We start from the raw sequence: 18,668 nt of genomic DNA, 5'->3' as shown, positions 1-18,668 counted from the left end.
AAAGGCTAAGTTGCTTGGGGGAGGAGAAATGCCTTTTCCACGGGGAGAGGCGTCTGCCTTGCTCTTTATGGGTCGGGAGAGGTGGAAAGGAGCACGCTACGGGAGGGGGCATCTCTCTTCGGGACGGACGGGGGCTGGCTTGAAAAGTCCTGCGTCTCTGGGAGGATATCAGCCCGTCTTTTGGCGCGGACACGCGGCAGTAAATAAGCAGTGGAAAGTTGTTATTTTCCCCCCGGAGGGGGCGGCTCGCAATGTCTGTGCCTCCGGACCGGGGGTGGGGGCAGCGTTTGGACATAACTTTCAGAGTGGGGGCCTCTCTTAGGATGTAGTGGGGGCTTTTCCTTGGCAATGGGGGGCGGAAGGAAGGATGGCTGGCTGGCTGGCTGGCTGGGAGGAGAAAGCGCAGCCGGGGAATGCGACGCGCGCTTGGAGAGGTTGGTGCTTCCCTCCCGTGCGCCCATCCCGTTCCCGTCGGCGCGGGCCTTACCTCGTCCTCCTGCGCGGTCCCGGGGCTGCTAGGCGCGCATGTTGGCCGCGGCTGCCCGCGCTCTGCTGCCTCCGGCCGGCCGGCGGAGGGTGCCGGTGTCTCGGCTCGGCTGCCTCCGGCTGGCTCGCTCGCTCGCCCGCGCCGTCCCGCCCCGCGCTGCCGCCGCCGGCGCGGCCAATCCGGGCGGGCGAAGGCGGCGTGTCTGGCGGAGGAGGGACGGCCAGACTCCGCGGGGCGAGCGGCGGCTGCTCTCCGGGCGCGCCTCGCGGCGCAGCGCTGCACTGCCTACCCAACTGGCTGGCTGGCTGGCTGGCTAGAGGGGAGCCCGGACGCGTGACTGGGCGCCTTCTCCTGACCTGCGCCCCGAGACTATAGCTGTCAACTTACAGATTTGAAAACAAGGAACCAAATAAGGGATTTTGCTCAGCTTATACAGAAATCCGGCACTGATGGAGCCATGCTGCTTTTGCTGCCACTGACTGTGTTTTGCAGGGGGTTGGACTAGATGATCCTAAGGGTCTACAGCTCCGACCAAAGAAAAGTGGCAGACAAAACTGATGAACGACAAAACTGATGAACGACGTCGAGATGGCAAAGCTTACAGGCAGAATTAGAAACCAGGAAGAGGACCTCTTTCATAAAGAATGGGGGAAATTTATAATTTAGTTGAAAAGCTATTGTAAAGATTTACATACATTGGTAGGATTGACAGAAGACTTGTAGTAAAAATTTGAACTATGGATGGACAAATGATTTATAAAAATAGAGTTATGAAAGGGGTGCAGAGGGGGAAATCACTACATTAAGATGCTGCACTGGTTGGAGGGGATGCTAAGCAGCACGTTGGGGCTGCTGTCGTCCTGGCGCGAGGAGTTCCAACGGCCCTTCCCCACCCAAGAAAGAGGGAGGGAGGGAGACTCTCGCCCACGCCGCCTGCCAGCCCAGCATGAGGCGGTGGCAACTGCGGCCGCTGAAGTGCCCCCCTTTTGCGTCCCTCCCCATCCCCTCCTCTTCCTCCTCGCGTAGGCCACCTCCTCACCCGCTGCCGCCGCCTCCGGCTTCCCCTGGCAGCGCGGTGGAAGTCTCGCAAGAGAGGGGCTGTCTGCCCACCCACCGCCACCCATCTTCTCACGACGCGCCCCTGAGGGGGGAAAGGGAGAGACGGAGACACGGCAGCTCGTGTGCACACGCGCACGAGGTGGAGGACCCCGAGCCGCTGCTTCCCTCCAGAGCCAGGCGAGCATGAAACCTGGGAAATTTAAGGGACATCATCAATACGGGACAGCAGCGGGAAACGGCGCTGGGATAAAGGGAGTTTCCCGCCAAATAAGGGACGGTTGACAGCTATGCCTGAGACGAGTTTCCACAGGCGTGAAGGGGCTAACCCAGTGGGCTCTTCTCCTGCACAAACCCGCTGCACAATGGCCCAGCTCTCTGAAGCGATCCTGGGCTTTCCTTGCCAGTCCTTCTTCTCTTCCAATGGGATTGAGCAGGAGAACATCCCTGATTACTTTCTCTTCTCTTGGTTTATTAGCAGACATTAGAATCAGTGGAGCAAGCAGCCCCATCTCCCCAAATTTGATCTAATTGTAAGGTAACATACCTGGAAATCGAAGCCTCTCACTTTGTCTTCATTGAAGAGACCCCAAAATGAGGACAACCGTTGACAACCTTCAACCTGAGTCAGGCTACAATCCTTAAATCCACTGGGAAAGGAATGATACAGGCAGGTCAGCCTTCTTCCCCAGCCAGGTGCTATCTATATTTTGGACTACAGTTCCCATCAAGCCACTGTGGTAGCTGGGGACTGGTGGGAGTTGTAGTCCAGCGCATCCCCGACCTGGCCACAGTGATCCATGCGACTGTCACCTCCAGGCTTGACTACTGTAATTCGCTCTACGCGGAGCTGCCCTTGAAACTGTCTCACAAACTCCAGCGGGTGCAGAAGGCTGCAGCAAGGCTCCTCATGGGGTCCTTGCCATGGGAACATATTCACCCAGTGCTTTACCAGTTGCACTGGCTCCTGGTGGAGTATAGGGTCAGGTTCAAGGTACTGGTCTTGACCTTTAAAGCCCTCTGTGGCTTAGGGCCCTCGTATCTACGGGACCGCCTCTCCTGGTCTGCCCCGCAGAGGACCTTTAGGTCCATGAATAACCATAGTTTAGAGGTCCCGGGCCCTAAGGAAGTCAGATTAGGGCCAGGGCCTTCTCAGTGATGGCTCTGACCTGATGGAATGCTCTGTCCCAGGAGACCAGGGCCCTGCAGGATTTAACCTCTTTCCGTCAGGCCTGTAAGACAGACCTATTCCACCTGGCCTTTAATTTGAATTCAGCCTGATCTTCTATTTCCCTTCCCTTCCCTCCCCCTCCCCTTTTATGAAGATCACCCGCTCTGAGACCCCACAGCTAATTCTCTCCTGGCCTCCTCGCTGGCCCAAGTAGGACCAATTCAGTTTTATACCATATTTTATGCTGTTTTTATAATGAAGTGTTTTTAAGTGTTTTAAATTTGTTGTTAACCCCCCTGAGCCTGGTTTTTGAACTGGGAAGGGCAGGGTATAAATAAAAAATTATTATTGTTGTTGTTGTTGTTGTTGTTGTTATTATTATTATTATTATTATTATTATCCCGAGGGCACCAGGTTGGGGAAGTCTGACTTAAATCATGGCATGGAGAAAACAAATAGAGAACAGCTTTTCTCCCTTTCTCACAGCGCTAGGGTGGAATCTAGACATGTATAAATAACATTGTGAAAATGTTCTTTTTAAAAGGTTTTTGAAAAATATATTGAATTTGCCTTAGCTCACCATTGCCATCTAGTGTCACATTTGTATAATGCACTTTACAACACACTTAAAATGTATTATTTGCAAGGAATTGGACAAATTCATGGAGGGGTGAGCTGTCCATGACTCCTGGCCATGATGGTTATGTTTGGCCTTCACAGCTGGAGGCAGAAATGTTTTGGAAGACCAGTTGCTGGAGACTGCAGGAGGGGAGAGCTGCTCCTGTGTTCGAATCCTGATTGTGGGTTTCCCCTTGGGGCATCTGGCTGGCCCCTGTGGAAACAGGATGCTGGAATAGGTGAGCCATTGGCTGCATACACCGGGATCTCCTTCTGTTCTTCAATTAATGAGACTTCTGGAGTCAAGGGAGGAAGCAAAAGCTGAGAAGGGCTTGGCCATCCACACACCAGGGTGGGTCATTGGGTTGCAAATGGTATTTTTAATTTTGAATCACTTTTCTAATTTCCGGAACTTGACATGTTGGTATTTTCAGATTTTTCAAAGCTATAAATAGCCCCACTTTCCCGTGTCTGTGGAAATATCAATTATCCTTGCTGGATTTTCCATGGGGCGGGGGAATGAAAAGGGTGCCAGCAGCCTCCTGCCTGCAGGCGTCCCAGACACAACTGGTTGGCCACGGCAAGAGCAAAAACACTGGACTAGGTGGGCCCCTTGAGCCGGATCCAGCAGCCAGGACTTTTTATTACAACCTGAAAAAAGGCTTCACAAAGATCAACAATAAGAACATAGGAAGGTGCCTCATACAGGGATGTTGGAGATTGACCTGGCAACCTTTTGTGAGGAAAGCAAACAGGAGAGTTTTGTCTTCCCAGCTCAAATGGGTATCACATTCCAATGGCAGGAGAGAGATCCCCAGCAATCAAGGAACATTTACATTCTTTTGTTCTGTCCCCAAAATGAGAATCATCATCATCATCATCATCATCATCAATTTAATTTATACCCTGCCCTCCCCAGCCAAGACCGGGCTCAGGGCTGCTAACACCAGGTATAAAAACAATTTATTAAAATACAACTTAAAAACAAGATTAAAGTACAACATTAAAATGCAGCCTCATTTCAGTAGAAACTCAAATAAAAAACTTTTTGGGGATGGGCAGGGTCCCCGGACGTTTCACCATCTATTGATCCCTGTGCCACCACTTGATTTCTCGCTGCCGCCACCCAGGCCCTACCTGGTACAATACTGAGTCCAGTTTATTTATTGCAGTTTAACAAGCATGTGGTTTCATAAACGGTATCGGTCCATTACAACCATGGGGTGCCTATCCAGACCTATAACTTCCGCTACCTGCTCTCACTCACTAAACCACCTCTCAGATATTTACTTGTCTTCCTAGCTGTTTCTGACTCAACTTATTTCACTACACTAACTCAACCAGGGATGTGGGTGGTGGTTTGGGTTAAACCACAGAGCCTAGGACTTGCCGATCGGAAGGTCAGCGGTTTGAATCCCCGCTGCTTCCGTTGCTCGGTCCCTGCTCCTGCCAACCTAGCAGTTTGAAAGCACACCAAAAAGTGCAAGTAGATAAATAGGTACCACTCCGACAGGAAGGTAAACGGCGTTTCCGTGCGCTGCTCTGGTTCGCCAGAAGAGGCTTAGTAATGCTGGCCACATGACCCAGAAGCTGTACGCCGGCTCCCTCGGCCAGTAAAGCAAGATGAGTGCCGCAACCCCAGAGTCGGCCATGACTGGACCTAATGGTCAGGGGTCCCTTTACCTTTACCTTTACCTAACTCACCCTACCCCAGACTCTATCCCAATTCACTCCCATGCCAACCAACCACCCAACTCCCAACGATCTCCCCACTCTGCCCCTCCCAGAGCTGGTTTTATAGTCCCTCTGACTCCACCCCCTGGGTTCTGATAGGGTAACCTGTTTAACTATTTCACCTCCAGCACTCTCATATGTTAACGTCACATGGGCAGCCCTGGATCTGGCCAAAAAGGGTCCCATCTAGCCTTGCGGTCTCTTCCTTGCAGTGGCCAACCAGGTGCCCATTGTGGGAAACCTGCAAGCAGGCTGAAGCACGACAGCAACCTCTGCATTTGTGATCCTGGGCATCTGGAACTCAGAGGCCAAATCTTACAAACGAAGGCGCCAACATGGTCAAACTCACAATGACAAATATTATGCAATAGGATAAGCTTTGCAGCCTGAGACTTCCGTTTTAGTTTCTGATTTAAAGAGTCATAAACAAGACAGTAAAATATGCTGCCATTTCTCTCTGCACCATGTGTCTCTGTACAGCCATAAATCTTGCTTTTCCACCCTTTATAAAATCATCAGCGTTAGGCTTGTCCTAGAGAGTCAGGAAAGGGGCGACAGAGAGAGATTCTGACCATCATTCTGTGAAGGGGGAGAGCAGAGAGGGCCCTCTGGATAAGTTGCCGCTTGTCTGGGGAAAGATGGTCCAAAGTTCTTGCAGAGTACCCAGAAGAGATTCTCTCCCATCTGCCTTGAAAGCTCATGCCTCAGTAAATCTTTTTGGCTTCAAGCCAGCCAAACGTGGTCTCATCGAAATTAATGCAACAAATCAAAATGTAACTTACTCAATCAGTTCCATTGATTTCAGTGGGACATAGGGAGTGCTTTTTTCTAAAATAAATAAATAAATAGGGGTTCTCTCATTTTGCTACTTATATTGAAATACTGACTCTCCATGAAGCCGAACTTAGATTCACAAAATGTTTAGGGGTATGCATACCCCTGTGTCCCCCCCAGAAATAAATCACTGGACTTAGGCATCTTTAAGTCAAGTTGGATCAGGGCCAAGGAATGCGGATGTTGTTGTAGTTTAGTCATTTAGCGGTGTCCGCCTCTTCGTGACCCCCTGGACCAGAGCACGCCAGGCACTCCTGTCTTCCGCTGCCTCCCACAGTTTGGTCAAACTCATGCTGGTAGCTTTGAGAACACTGTCCAACCATCTCGTCCTCTGTTGTCCCCTTCTCCTTGCACCCTCCATCTTTCCCAGCATCAGGGTCTTTTCCAGGGAGTCTTCTCTTCTCATGAGGTGGCCAAAGTCTTGGAGCCTCAGCTTCAGGATCTGTCCTTCCAGGGAGCACTCAGGGCTGATTTCCTTCAGAATGGATAGGTTTGTTCTTCTTGCAGCCCATGGGACTCTCAAGAGTCTCCTCCAGCACCAGAATTCAAAAGCATCCTTTCTTTGGCGATCAGCCTTCTTTATGGTCCAGCTCTCACTTAGAATCATAGAATCATAAAGTTGGAAGAGACCACGAGGGCCATCGAGTCCAACCCCCTGCCATGCAGGAAACACCATCAGAGCACTCCTGACATATGGTTGTCAAGCCTCTGCTTAAAGACCTCCAAAGAAGGAGACTCCACCACACTCCTTGGCAGCCAATTCCACTGTCGAACACCTCTTACTGTCAGGAAGTTCTTCCTAATGTTTAGGTGGAATCTTCTTTCTTGTAGTTTGGAGCCATTGCTCCGTGTCCGCTTCTCTGGAGCAGCAGAAAACAACCTTTCTCCCTCCTCTATGTGACATCCTTTTATATATTGGAACATGGCTATCATATCCCCCCTTAACCTCCTCTTCTCCAGGCTAAACATGCCCAGCTCCCTTAGCCGTTCCTCATAAGGCATCGTTTCCAGGCCTTTGACCATTTTGGTTGCCCTCCTCTGGACACATTCCAGTTTGTCCGTGTCCTTCTTGAACTGTGGTGCCCAGAACTGGACACAGTACTCCGGGTGAGGTCTGACCAGAGCAGAATACAGTGGCACTATTACTTCCCTTGATCTAGATGCTATACTCCTATTGATGCAGCCCAGAATTGCATTGGCTTTTTTCGCTGCCGCGTCACATACATCACTACTGGGAAAACCATAGCTTTAACTATACGGGCCTTTGTTGGCAAGGTGGTGTCTCTACTTTTTAAGATGCTGTCTAGGTTTCTCATTGCTTTTCTCCCAAGAAGCAGGCGTCTTTTAATTTTGTGATTGCTGTCACCATCTGCAGTGATCCTGGAGCCCAAGAAAGTAAAATCTCTCACTGTCAGTGGGACATAGGCAGTGCTTTTTTCTAAAAAATAAATAAATGTTATGGGGTACTCTCATTTTGCTACTTATATCGAAATACTGACCCTCAATGAAGCCAAATTTAGACTCACAAAATGTTTAGGGGTATGCGTACCCCTGCATCACCCCAGAAAAAAAGCACTGGACTTAGGCATCTTTAACTCTAGTTGGATCAGGGCCAAGGAATGCGGATATATAATCTATATCTCCCCCAGGAATCTTGGAAAGCAGTTGATCAAGGATGCTGGGAACTGCATCTCTGTAAGGGGCAAACTACAGTTCCCAGGATTCTTGCTGCTCTTGGTGAAATATGAATAAGAGCCTGCTGGATCAGGCCAATGGCCCATTTAGTCCAGCATCCTGTTCTCACAGGGGCCAATTGGATGCCCATTATGGGCAACCCGCAAGCAGGACTCAACTCCTGTGGTTTCCAGCAACTGAGATTCAGAAGCATTTACAGTCATATCACAGGTTACAGATGCTTCAGGTTACACGTTTTCGGGTTACAGATGCGCCAAAACCCAGAAGTACCAGAACAGGTTACTTCCAGGTTTCTTCGCTGGTGCATGCACAGAAGTGCTAAATTGTGCTTTGCGCATGTGCAGAAGCACCGAATTGCAACCCACGTGTGTGCAGACATGGTCTGCGGGTTGCAAACGCTGCAGGTTGCGAATGTGCCTCCAGCACAGATCCATAGCTGTCAACTTACAGATTTGAAAATAAGGGACCAGCAGCCTTGAAAATAAGGGACCAGCAGCCAAAATAAGGGATTTTAGTCAACCAGTTAAAAGGGACCAGACAATTTTGGAGAGCAGCGCCAGTTTTTATCCTTTCGTTTCCAGAGGTTGCTGCTCAAGACACCAGCCAGTGAAACACTGCAATTAAATAACTACAAGCAGCAACCACTTTTCACGCAAAACAAAGTCCAAGCTACGAAGATGCTGCTGCAGTTCTGTATCTTTTCTCTCATGCTCCATCTGCAGCTCTCAGTTCCATCAGGTGGGGCTGGAGGAGGGGGGGGAAATAGCACCCGAAGTAAACCCGCAGATCAGACCATCTATGCTAATCTACTACTACAAATCTATGGGAGAAGCGCTTGCGGTCCTTCCCTTGTAGCCCTTGGAACACCTGCCCACGCCTCCGCCTCGTCCTCTTCCTCCTCTCTCTGAACTGCTTTCTCTATGGTTGTCCTCACTCTCCTCTCAAGGCTCCTCATCAATTCATAGACCATGCCAGGCTGCCCATCTCATCCGGGTCCTTCGGTGGCACAGCCGCAGTACAGCCTAGTGGGAGCAGCGGCGGGCAGAGGGGAGGCCCCAGGCAGAGACGCTCAGTTCGGTGGCCGTGAGGAGGATGGTGGCGGATGGTCCCAAGGCTCCCACCAGTCCCGGCAGGGAGGGGTTCCCGGTGGCCGAGGCTGGTGAGAGGAGGCCGGAGGGGGGCGGGCCGGACAGCCAAGCAATACAGTTGGAGCCTCCCTCCTCCCTGGCTGGCAGGGAGGGAGGGAGGGGAGCTGCTTCCTTTGAAACCCGGGAAATTTAAGGGACATCCATCAATAAGGGACAGCAGCGGGACATGGCGCTGGGATAAAGGACTGTCCCTCCAAATAAGGGACGCTTGACAGCTATGCACAGATCACGTTCGCAACCCGAGCATCCACTGTACTGCATGGGTATGCAAACTAAGGCCGGGGGCCGGATCCGGCCCAATCGCCTTCTGAATCTGGCCCGCAGACAGTCCGGGAATCAGTGTGTTTTTACATGAGTAGAATGTGTGCTTTTATTTAAAATGCATCTCTGGGTTGTTTGTGGGGCATAGGAATTCATTCCCCCCCCCCCAAAAAATAGTCCGGTCCCCCACAAGGTCTGAGGGACAGTGGACTGGCCTCCTGCTGAAAAAGTTTGCTGACCCCTGATTTACTGCATCTGCATAGCAGTCATGGCTAGTAGCCTCCAATTGCCTTAACCTCCTTGCCTTTGTGCAGTCCTCTTTTAAAGCCATCCATGTGACTCTTGTTTTCCCTTATCAGGCTTCCCCCGCATGCCCTGAGCCTTGTGGAAAGCCCAGCAAGGTGGGGGATATTAAGCAGAAAAAAGGGGGGAGCAGAAGTGACTGGGGGGTGGAGAGAGAAAAGGGTGTTGATGAACAGGATGGGAAAATTCCTGTTTATAGCTTTCAATGGTCTAAAGATAACTTGGAGGAGATGCTTTCTGGGCTTAGTTAGGTTAGATCATGGCTGGGGCAAGAAGTGATTGAAAAATGAAATCTAAAAATCCAGTAAAAAACAACCACAAACCCTAGAGCAATCTTTGAACTGAAATGTTTAAAATTCTGCAGCTGAGTTGAAGCTGCACAAAATTGGGATCCCTGTTTTTGCAGCACCAAGCACAGCCAGCAGAGGGCAGCACCTGTTTAGTCTAGGTCTGCAGAGAGGGGAGGGGGGTGGATGAGGAATTCTGCCTGGGCTGATATTCAGCTATGCAAAACAAACTTCAGAAACACTCTCAAATAAGACAGCTGCTTCAAAGTTAGTCGAAGGTGATTCTGCAAACCTGGTTGCCACTGGTATGGAAGAAAGCATCTGCCAGGAAACTCCGGCTGGGCAAGAATGTCTGTCTGCCGGGCATAAATCCTGACAAGGCAGATGATGCAGCCGAGTGAAGAAATGTGGTTCGGAGGGGCTGGAGGGGCACCGTGAGCCTCCCTGCACCCTAATAATGCTTGGGATCTTGTCAACCCCATAAAGGTAAAGGGGCCCCTGACTGTTAAGGCAAGTCGCGGACGACTCTGGGGTTGCAGCGCTCATCTCACTTTACTGGCCGAGGGAGCCAGCGTTTGTCCGCAGACAAATGACTAAGCCGCTTCTGGCGAACCAGAGCAGTGCACGGAAACGCCGTTTACCTTCCCGCCGGAGTGGTACCTATTTATCTACTTGCACTTTGACGTGCTTTCGAACTGCTAGGTTGGCAGGAGCAGGGACCGAGCAATGGGAGCTCACCCCGTCGCGGGGATTCGAACCGCCGACCTTCTGATCGGCAAGTCCTAGGCTCAGTGGTTCAGACTACAGCACCACCTGCGTCCCTTGTCAGCCCCATAAGCAATAATAAAATCACATAATTGGGGAGTTGGAAGGGACCCGAAGAGTCATCTAGTCCAGCCCTTTGCAATTTAAGAATGGAAAGCAGTTTTGTCCCGTGACCGTCCCAATACAGAACTAATTTTAGGTGTGAGCAAAATGGGTGGGGCAGGTAGAAAGCACATAGTAATCAGGAAAAAATATTTCTGAGATGTTGGGGAATAGAGAAGAGTTGCAGTGTCCCCCCCCCCGATTATATTAGCTTCATATTTCCGCCCCCCTACAGAAGCAGCTTTTTCTAATGTCTTTTGGTGCTGCAACTTTCCCCTTCTCTGGAACACACACAGAAAAAGAAAAGAAAAGTTTGATTATAGATTCCATTCTCAATGATTTAACCAGAGCTTGGATGACCACATGTCATGGACGCTTCAGCTGAGATTCCTTTCCAGCTCTACAGTTCCAAGATTCTGAAATAATTTTAAATCTTTGTTCCTTGTTTGGAGGATAGTTGAGAGTTCTCACCTATCAAAACAATCCCTTGTCATTTCTTTGCAGAATTTGGGTTTTCTTGAGATTCAGCTGATGGGCAGCTTTGAAGAAAGTTAGACAGACATGTACATACTTTTGTTCCTGGGTGAGGTTGGGCTTCCCTGTTCTATTTTTAAACACTTATTTAATTCTTACCTGGACTCAGGGCTCCCCCCCCCCCAGCCAGAACTCACTGGGACTCAGTTCTGACAGCTCTCAGGTGGGCATCATTGCCATTATAAGAAAACAAGGCGGTGTTCGTGGTGAGTTCTGGCACCTCTTTTTTTTTTTTTAAATAGCATTGCTTGGACTCATTTTCCTTTTGGATTTTCCTAGCTCCTGCATCCTGGACTGATCTCTAGCAGCATACACCTAAGACCACCAGAGCCCAATTTTTTGGAATTTCATGTAGTTGGGGGCAGCTGGGATAATGTAGGAAGCTTTAACTAGAGGCCTGGAAGAATGTAGGCGGTGCCGTGTAGAATTCAGCAAAGGTTAAATTGCACTTCACTTCAATTTGCTTATTGCTCTTCTGCGCAGAGTTAAAAAGTTTAAGTTGCACAATCAATATAATCGTTACTCTTCCTTGCATATTTCTCTCCCCCCTCCCCCAACATTCATTTATGCATAATGTGATTTTTCGTTGATGCTCATATCGTTCATAAACTGAAAATGCAGTTACTGGCCTTCTGCTGATGTCTTTAAAATGTATATTTGTGTAAGCTTCTCTGGTCTCGCATCCACATCACCCTCTCATTCATGGAGGCAGATTAAGAACCTTGTTTTCAGAAAGGAAAGGGTTAAACCTTCCCTTAAATCATAAAAAAGGCGAAATCTCAGGGTTTTCTTTCCTTTTTCCAGCTCAGAGGGACTGGAGTACTGGCTTATGCTGCCCTCTGCTGGTCGTTTCTTGCATGATCCACAGTGGGCACCATTTTTTAAATTTTATTTCTGCAGCGAGCTGTTGGCTCAGAAAAAGATTTACAGACTGTGCAATCCTAGTCATGTCTAGTCAGAAGCAAGTCCTACTGAATTCAGTGGGGCTAAATCCCAGGTAATCGAGATTAGGATTGCAGCCTGATCTCTCCCCCACCTCCAAAATAATGTACAATTTTCAAAACGGGACATAGCAAGGCTTTGAGAACCTGCCCTGGATGGTGGCGGCAGCAGCAACCAACCGCCACCTCTTTAAATAGACTGCTTTAAAAAGAAAACAAGCAAACGAGACACTTTTTACTATTTTAATGATTTGTTAACTGTTTTTCTTATGAAAGCTGTTCTGGCTGCTTTGTCAGCTGAAGAATGAGGGGTAAGAATGCATTAACCGTAACAATAAACAGCACATTTTCCAAATGTAGACATTTCTTCAAGCTATAAAGAGAACAGCGGGGGCTTATTTAATTTGGCTGCGACAAGTTTAGATGGATTTGGAGCTGGCTGAACTTCTGCACCCAGTGGGTGACGGTTCTGCATCAAGGAGGGCTCAAAAGGAGGCTCAGAGCGTCTTCCCAAGGTCCTGGGCTGCTCCAAGGTCTCTGTAAATGACTTGGATGTAGGAGGAAGAAGAAGAAGAAGGGGTGCTTAGCAGGGATGCAGAGAGCATGAAGTGGGAGGGAGTGAGGAGATTTCACCCCTCCCATATCCAAGAATCTCCTGACGAGTCTGCTGATTCTCCAGAGAGGAGGAGCAGTGTACTGCTTTCTACTTATTCAGCTCCAGCACCAAGCAAGTCAGTCAGTCAGTCAGTCAGTCAGTGTGTCGGAGAGAGAGAAAGACAGAGTGTTAGAGATCGTGTGTAGAGATAAGGTTGCTGCTAAGAGCAGCTGCAGACACTCAGTGAAGCATTCATTTATGCTTAGACCTATTTAGCTCTGTATATAGTTTTGTATCATAGTTGTAGTTATAGAATAAAAGAAGATATTCTACAAAGCTGCTCTCCGAGTCGTGTATACACTGCTAGACTCTGCTATACTCTGCTGTGCAACGACTGTATTGTGGAAGTGAATCCGGTGCTCACAACTCTAAGCTGTGAGTCCACAGCACTTTGACCTGGTGGTCTCTGGAAGTGCTACCCAGCTCGCCTAGCCCAGTCGGGGTTGAAGTGCATGAGTCCAGTTGGTGACACTGGCTCAAGGGCGATGCTGACAGGGAGAGCAAGATCACAGCAAAGACGACCCACAAGGTCCAGAATTATCTTGACAGACGAGAATCATAAAATCATGAAGTCGGAAGGGACCCCCAAAGGCCATCTAGTCCAACCCCATGGGCACATTAGGAGGAAACCGAGAAGATGAGAGACAAGAGAGACCCATGCAAAATCCCGCAATTGGGGCATAGACATAAGTATCCGAGTCAAAGACGCACCAGTCTAGGATGGAGAAGGGAAGAGCTGGTTTGAGAACCCCAAATGTCAGGGCTGGAGTCAGACACAGGTCACCAATGAAGGAAGCAGAGCTCTATTGTCAGTGAAGTTCACTCTTTTTTCAAGGAAGCAAACAGACAACTCGGCCTAGTGGTCTCAGCAACACTTCCCAGTAGGTCTTGCCCTGATGGAGCAATTGCCAGGGCTGACGGTCCGTGCTTTCCACCTTTCCTAAGGCTCCAGAAGATATTTGAGGAATTAAGATCGCCAAAAGAAATATCAACAACCTCAGATATGCAGATGACACAACCTTGATGGCAGAAAGTGAGGAGGAATTAAAGAACTTTTTAATGAGGGTGAAAGAGGAGAGCGCAAAATATGGTCTGAAGCTCAACATCAAAAAAACTAAGATCATGGCCACTGGTCTCATCACCTCCTGGCAAATAGAACGGGAAGAAATGGAGGCAGTGAGAGATTTTACTTTCTTGGGCTCCATGATCACTGCAGATGGTGACAGCAGTCATGAAATTAAAAGACGCCTGCTTCTTGGGAGAAAAGCAATGACAAACCTAGACAGCATCTTAAAAAGCAGAGACACCACCTTGCCAACAAAGGTCCATATAGTTAAAGCCCAGTAGTGATGTATGGAAGTGAGAGCTGGACCATTAAAAAGGCTGATCGCCAAAGGATTGATGCTTTTGAATTCTGGTACTGGAGGAGACTTTTGAGAGTCCCATGAACTGCAAGAAGATAAAACCTCTCCATTCTGAAGGAAATCAGCCCTGAGCGCTCACTGGAAGGACAGATCGTGAAGCTGAGGCTCCAAGACTTTGGCCACCTCATGAGAAGAGAAAACTCCCTGGAAAAGACCCTGATGTTGGGAAAGATGGAGGGCACAAGGAAAAGGGGACGGCAGAGGACAAGATGTTTGGACAGTGTTCTCAAAGCTACAAACATGAGTCTGACCAAACTGCAGGAGGCAGTGGAAGACAGGAGTGCCTGGCATGCTCTGGTCCAAGGGGGTCACGAAGAGTCGGACACAACTAAACGACTTAACAACAGCAACATCCTATCTTCTCTCATCCTCCTCTTCTCCAGGCTAAACATATCCAGCTCCTTCAACCGTTCCTCATCAGGCTTGGTTTCCAGACCCTTGATCATCTTGGTCGCCCTCTTCTGCACACCTTCCAGCTTGTCAACATCCTTCTTAAGTTGTGGTGCCCAGAACAGGACACAGTATTCCAGGTGTGGCCTGATCAAGGCAGAAGAGAGTGATACTATTATTTCCCTTGATCTGGACACTATACTTCTCTTGATGCAGCCTAGAATAGCGTTAGCTATTTTTAATTTTTTTATTTTGCAAAAGCCAAAGCCTGGATTTTATGTGTTTGGCATATTTTAATCAAACATTGATTCATTCTAAATTTTACTAGCTCTAAAAATTAGCCTTGCATCCACAAAACTATGGCACCTAATACGACTCCCCCCCCCCCTCCCGAGTTAATGTTGCTGTGCTGTGGACCACTACCAAATATGTCCACAAGAGGGTGCTAAAGACTGCAAGGAATCTCTGCCACTTTGCTGAACTATGGGCTGTTTTCCTCCAGATTAAAATACAGGAACGTTCCCATTCCTTATTTTTATTCTCTCAGCTTCTGAAGCTTTTATTGTTGTATCGGCAGCATGCAGAATTTTATCCGCATCAGGCAAGCAAAGCACCTGCCAAGGAACCCAGGAGACCGTCGGAGGAGTCTGGATAAAGCTTTAGAGATGGAGTTTTAACATGTTAACGGAGAAATCTGAGGGCTCCCTTGGACAAAAAACAAGGAGACCATCCAGGAATACCAGAGCAAAACAGCAGCCAGTAGGCTTGGTCTTTCTCGACAGGACTCCCACCTGCCACCAGGTGGAACAAGATGGAAAAAGAGCCCCCAAACTTTTATTAGCTGCTAATCCCCATATTACACCCTCCCCAAAATACATCACTCATACATCATGGTTACATCATGAAAGGGGAGGTCTGGTGGCAGTAATCTGAGCATCCTGGACCCTGCACCATGGTCCCCCTTGCCCTCCACCAAACACCCATCAAGTGTAAAGAAAGAGATATTTACATTTCCCTGTTTCCTAGTCAAGTTCATCACACCCCTTTGTCTTCATCTGGGTTTGTTATTTCTAGAATGGCTACCTGCCTGGCACTCAGGTATCAGGATGCCAGGGATTATCACTCAGGCAGAGGGGCTGCTGAGTAGCTGAGCTCACATGTCTATATGAATTCTGAAGTTTTCCCAGTGAGCCAGTACATAGATACATTTATCAGTGAATTGTTACATTTGATATTGTGCAGCAAAGGCCCTTTGAATAGATAGGAAGAAACTGTGATGAAGTGTTTTGCGGGGACAAATCACAAAAGTCACAAAAAACGATTGTGCTGGTTTTGGTAGTGGGCTGCATGGGCATGATATCTGCTGGAGGTGCAACCTCCCCCAACCTATACATACATTCCTGCAACAAACATACCATTTTCAACAGTAATTAAACATACTTTTACACCTTATTCAATTTTTTTTTTACTTTCATCAGTCCTGTCTGAAAATTTTCCAATCTAATCTCTAAGACTACATTTCTTACTTTTCTTATTACATTTAAAACTCATAACCAATATCTCCATTCTTTATCTACTTTGTAACACTTCCTATATTTCTCCTTACAAAACTTCTTACAGGTCCTACTAGCGTAATTTGTTGGTTACAATTGCTCTTCAAATAATTTGTATACTTCTTCCAATCTTCTGTGAATCTCTGGTCCTGCAGGTTTCGAATCCTTCCTGTAATTTTGCTCAATTCTGCACAGTCCATTAATTTTTTTTTAAGAATATTTTTTTATTAACCGACCAATCACATCAAATCAAACCAAATTACATAAATACCAAATTACACAGCCGAATTTTAATTTTTTTGTTGGGGGTACCCATATTTCAAGTTCTGAAGGGGATCCAATCAACTTCTTGCTTCTTGCTGCTGTATTAATGTCCACAAATCTAACCTTATGATGTTCACAGTACTATCCGGTCCTTTCTTATTGTTTTTCCACATCTCTTGTTGTTATTTTCATATATTTTTTCCTTTCTCTTTGTGACCTCTCCACTAGCTGCTGCAGCTAGTGCGCGATCAGAGACAGCGTCCAGGAGAGCCGAGGTCCACACGGGGGCATTCTGCCTAGGGCCCTCACCCCCTTCTTTCGAATTAGGGGGTGATTTATGGGCACAGCAGGCAAGGGCAGTGTTCCCCATTTCCTTGGGGCAACAAGGGAGGCTGCCTACCCCCATAACAGCCTCTTAATTACCCCGTGTGGGTCAGAGAGATGGTATTGTCGGCCATCTTCCAATGCGCCCCTAGTGCCCCCCCCCACAGTCCATTAATTTTGTCTGCCATTCTTCTTTCATTGGAATTTCTTCTTGCTTCCATTTCTGGGCTAACAATACTCTTGCCGAGCCTGCGGGATTCGATCTCAAGCCAGGTGGACAGAAGCTCCGCTCTCTGCAAACCCAGAGCTGATGGTCAGGACTTGCAAAGCATCCCCACACCAGGTTTTCCACAGGGCTTAAGCCCTCCTTCCATCCAGCCCTGACACCAGTCCTGCAAATCAGCTCACTCTCATAAACTACGGAACTCCCTGCCACAGGAGGCAGTAATGGCTGCCAGCCTAGATGGCTAAAATATACTCGGAGTCGAGAGTGGATTTCCTGCTCTTCCTTCAGCTCATAGTGGTGAGGAGGAATGGAAGTTCCCCCAGAATGTCTGCTTTATATACATTATTTACACAATGGGCCCCACGTGATTGGCTAATTCCGGGATTCTCCTGTAGGCCAATCAGGTTGCGGATTCACTTTCACCTGGAGCTGGATTGGGTGGCTCCTGCTGACCAATCAGACTGCTGCATTTTGAATCCTATTGTTCTAGGATCAATCAGACTGCTGCAATTTGGATCCTATTCAACTCAGTACATAACAGAAAACAACAACAAAGGGAATGAGATCAATTCACGGAGGAGAAGGTTATCAATGTCCCCTAGTCCTGGTGACCCTACTCTGCCCCCACACCTGGAGGAAGCAAGGCTTCTGAATCCCAGTTGCTGCAGAAAGGGCGAGGTGATCTTGGGTTCGAATCCTGCTTGCACCTTGTGAGAACAGGATGCTGGACCAGATGGGCCACCGGCCTATTGCAGGAACCCCCCCCCCCCAATCATTCAGTTTGTACAAACTTCACACACACTCACACTCACACACTACATACGCTATGCTTCTGTTATAAATTCATAGAAAATCAACCATACATCAGTTTTGCACTGTTCCACTTTTATTTTACTCCATGAAGGAAGGACTACAAAATGGGGAAGGTTTGATACAGGCCAGCCATAATCCCTTCACCATCCCAGCACATCCGCAGGAGCCCTGCCCAGTTGCTATGCCAACCCTGATGGTCCTAGACAGAAGACCATCAAGATCACAAAGAACTTGCATATGGGAGTGGATTCAGCACGGACTGGAACAAAGGACAATGATCAGATCTTCCCTCTGGGGGCAGGAAACTGCAAACTCCCCTTTGTCACCTGGAAAGTACTCATGGGGCGGGGGGGGGGGGGGGGAAAGGAGGAACCAGCCAGGTGACAGGACACTCAGGTTACCACCACAACTCCTCCATCAACCACTCCTTTCTGTGATGTATGCATGATGTTTCTGGGGGTGGTCTTGATCTGTTGTTGTTTAGTCGTTGACTAAACGACTCTTCGTGACCCCCTGGACCAGAGCACGCCAGGCACTCCTGTCTTCCACTGCCTCCCGCAGTTTGGTCAGACTCATGTTTGTAGCTTCGAGAACACTGTTGAACCATCTCGTCCTCCGTCGTCCCCTTCTCCTTGTGCCCTCCATCTTTCCCAACATCAGGGTCTTTTCCAGGGAGTCTTCACTTCTCATGAGGTGAACAAAGTCTTGGAGCCTCAGCTTCAGGATCTGTCCTTCCAGTGAGCACTCAGGGCTGATTTCCTTCAGAATGGAGAGGTTTGATCTTCTTGCAGTCCATGGGACTCTCAAGAGTCTCCTCCAGCACCAGAATTCAAAAGCATCAATTCTTCAGCGACCAGCCTTCTTTAAGGTCCAGCTCTCACTTCCATACATCACAACTGGGAAAACCTGAGCTTTAACTATACAGACCTTTGTTGGCAAGGTGATGTCTCTGCTTTTTAAGACGCTGTCTAGGCTTGCCATCGCCTTTCTCCCAAGGAGCAGGAGTCTTTTAATTTCGTCTTGATCTACAGGGTGGGAATTTCAAAAGTTTTTATAAGGCCTTGCACACCATTTTTCTGTGTC

At 48.4% G+C, this 18,668-nt stretch overlaps 1 protein-coding gene across 1 annotated transcript in view; it reads right to left on the bottom strand.

Annotated features, from left to right (window-relative positions):
* Nucleotides 1-610, bottom strand: part of IL11RA (interleukin 11 receptor subunit alpha) — a 155,651-nt gene extending 155,041 nt beyond the window's left edge. Inside the window, exon 1 of the mRNA XM_079995024.1 lies at nt 488-610. The gene's annotated coding sequence lies outside the window, so the exon portion shown is untranslated. The remainder of the gene's footprint in view (nt 1-487) is intronic.
* Between the last annotated feature and the right edge of the window lie 18,058 nt (nt 611-18,668).

Source organism: Podarcis cretensis (genome assembly GCF_951804945.1).
Source record: "Podarcis cretensis genome assembly, chromosome: 11".
Taxonomy (NCBI): Eukaryota; Metazoa; Chordata; class Lepidosauria; order Squamata; family Lacertidae; genus Podarcis; species Podarcis cretensis.
Note: the sequence above shows the minus strand (reverse complement) of the source record. Positions and strands in the feature narration are given on the sequence as shown.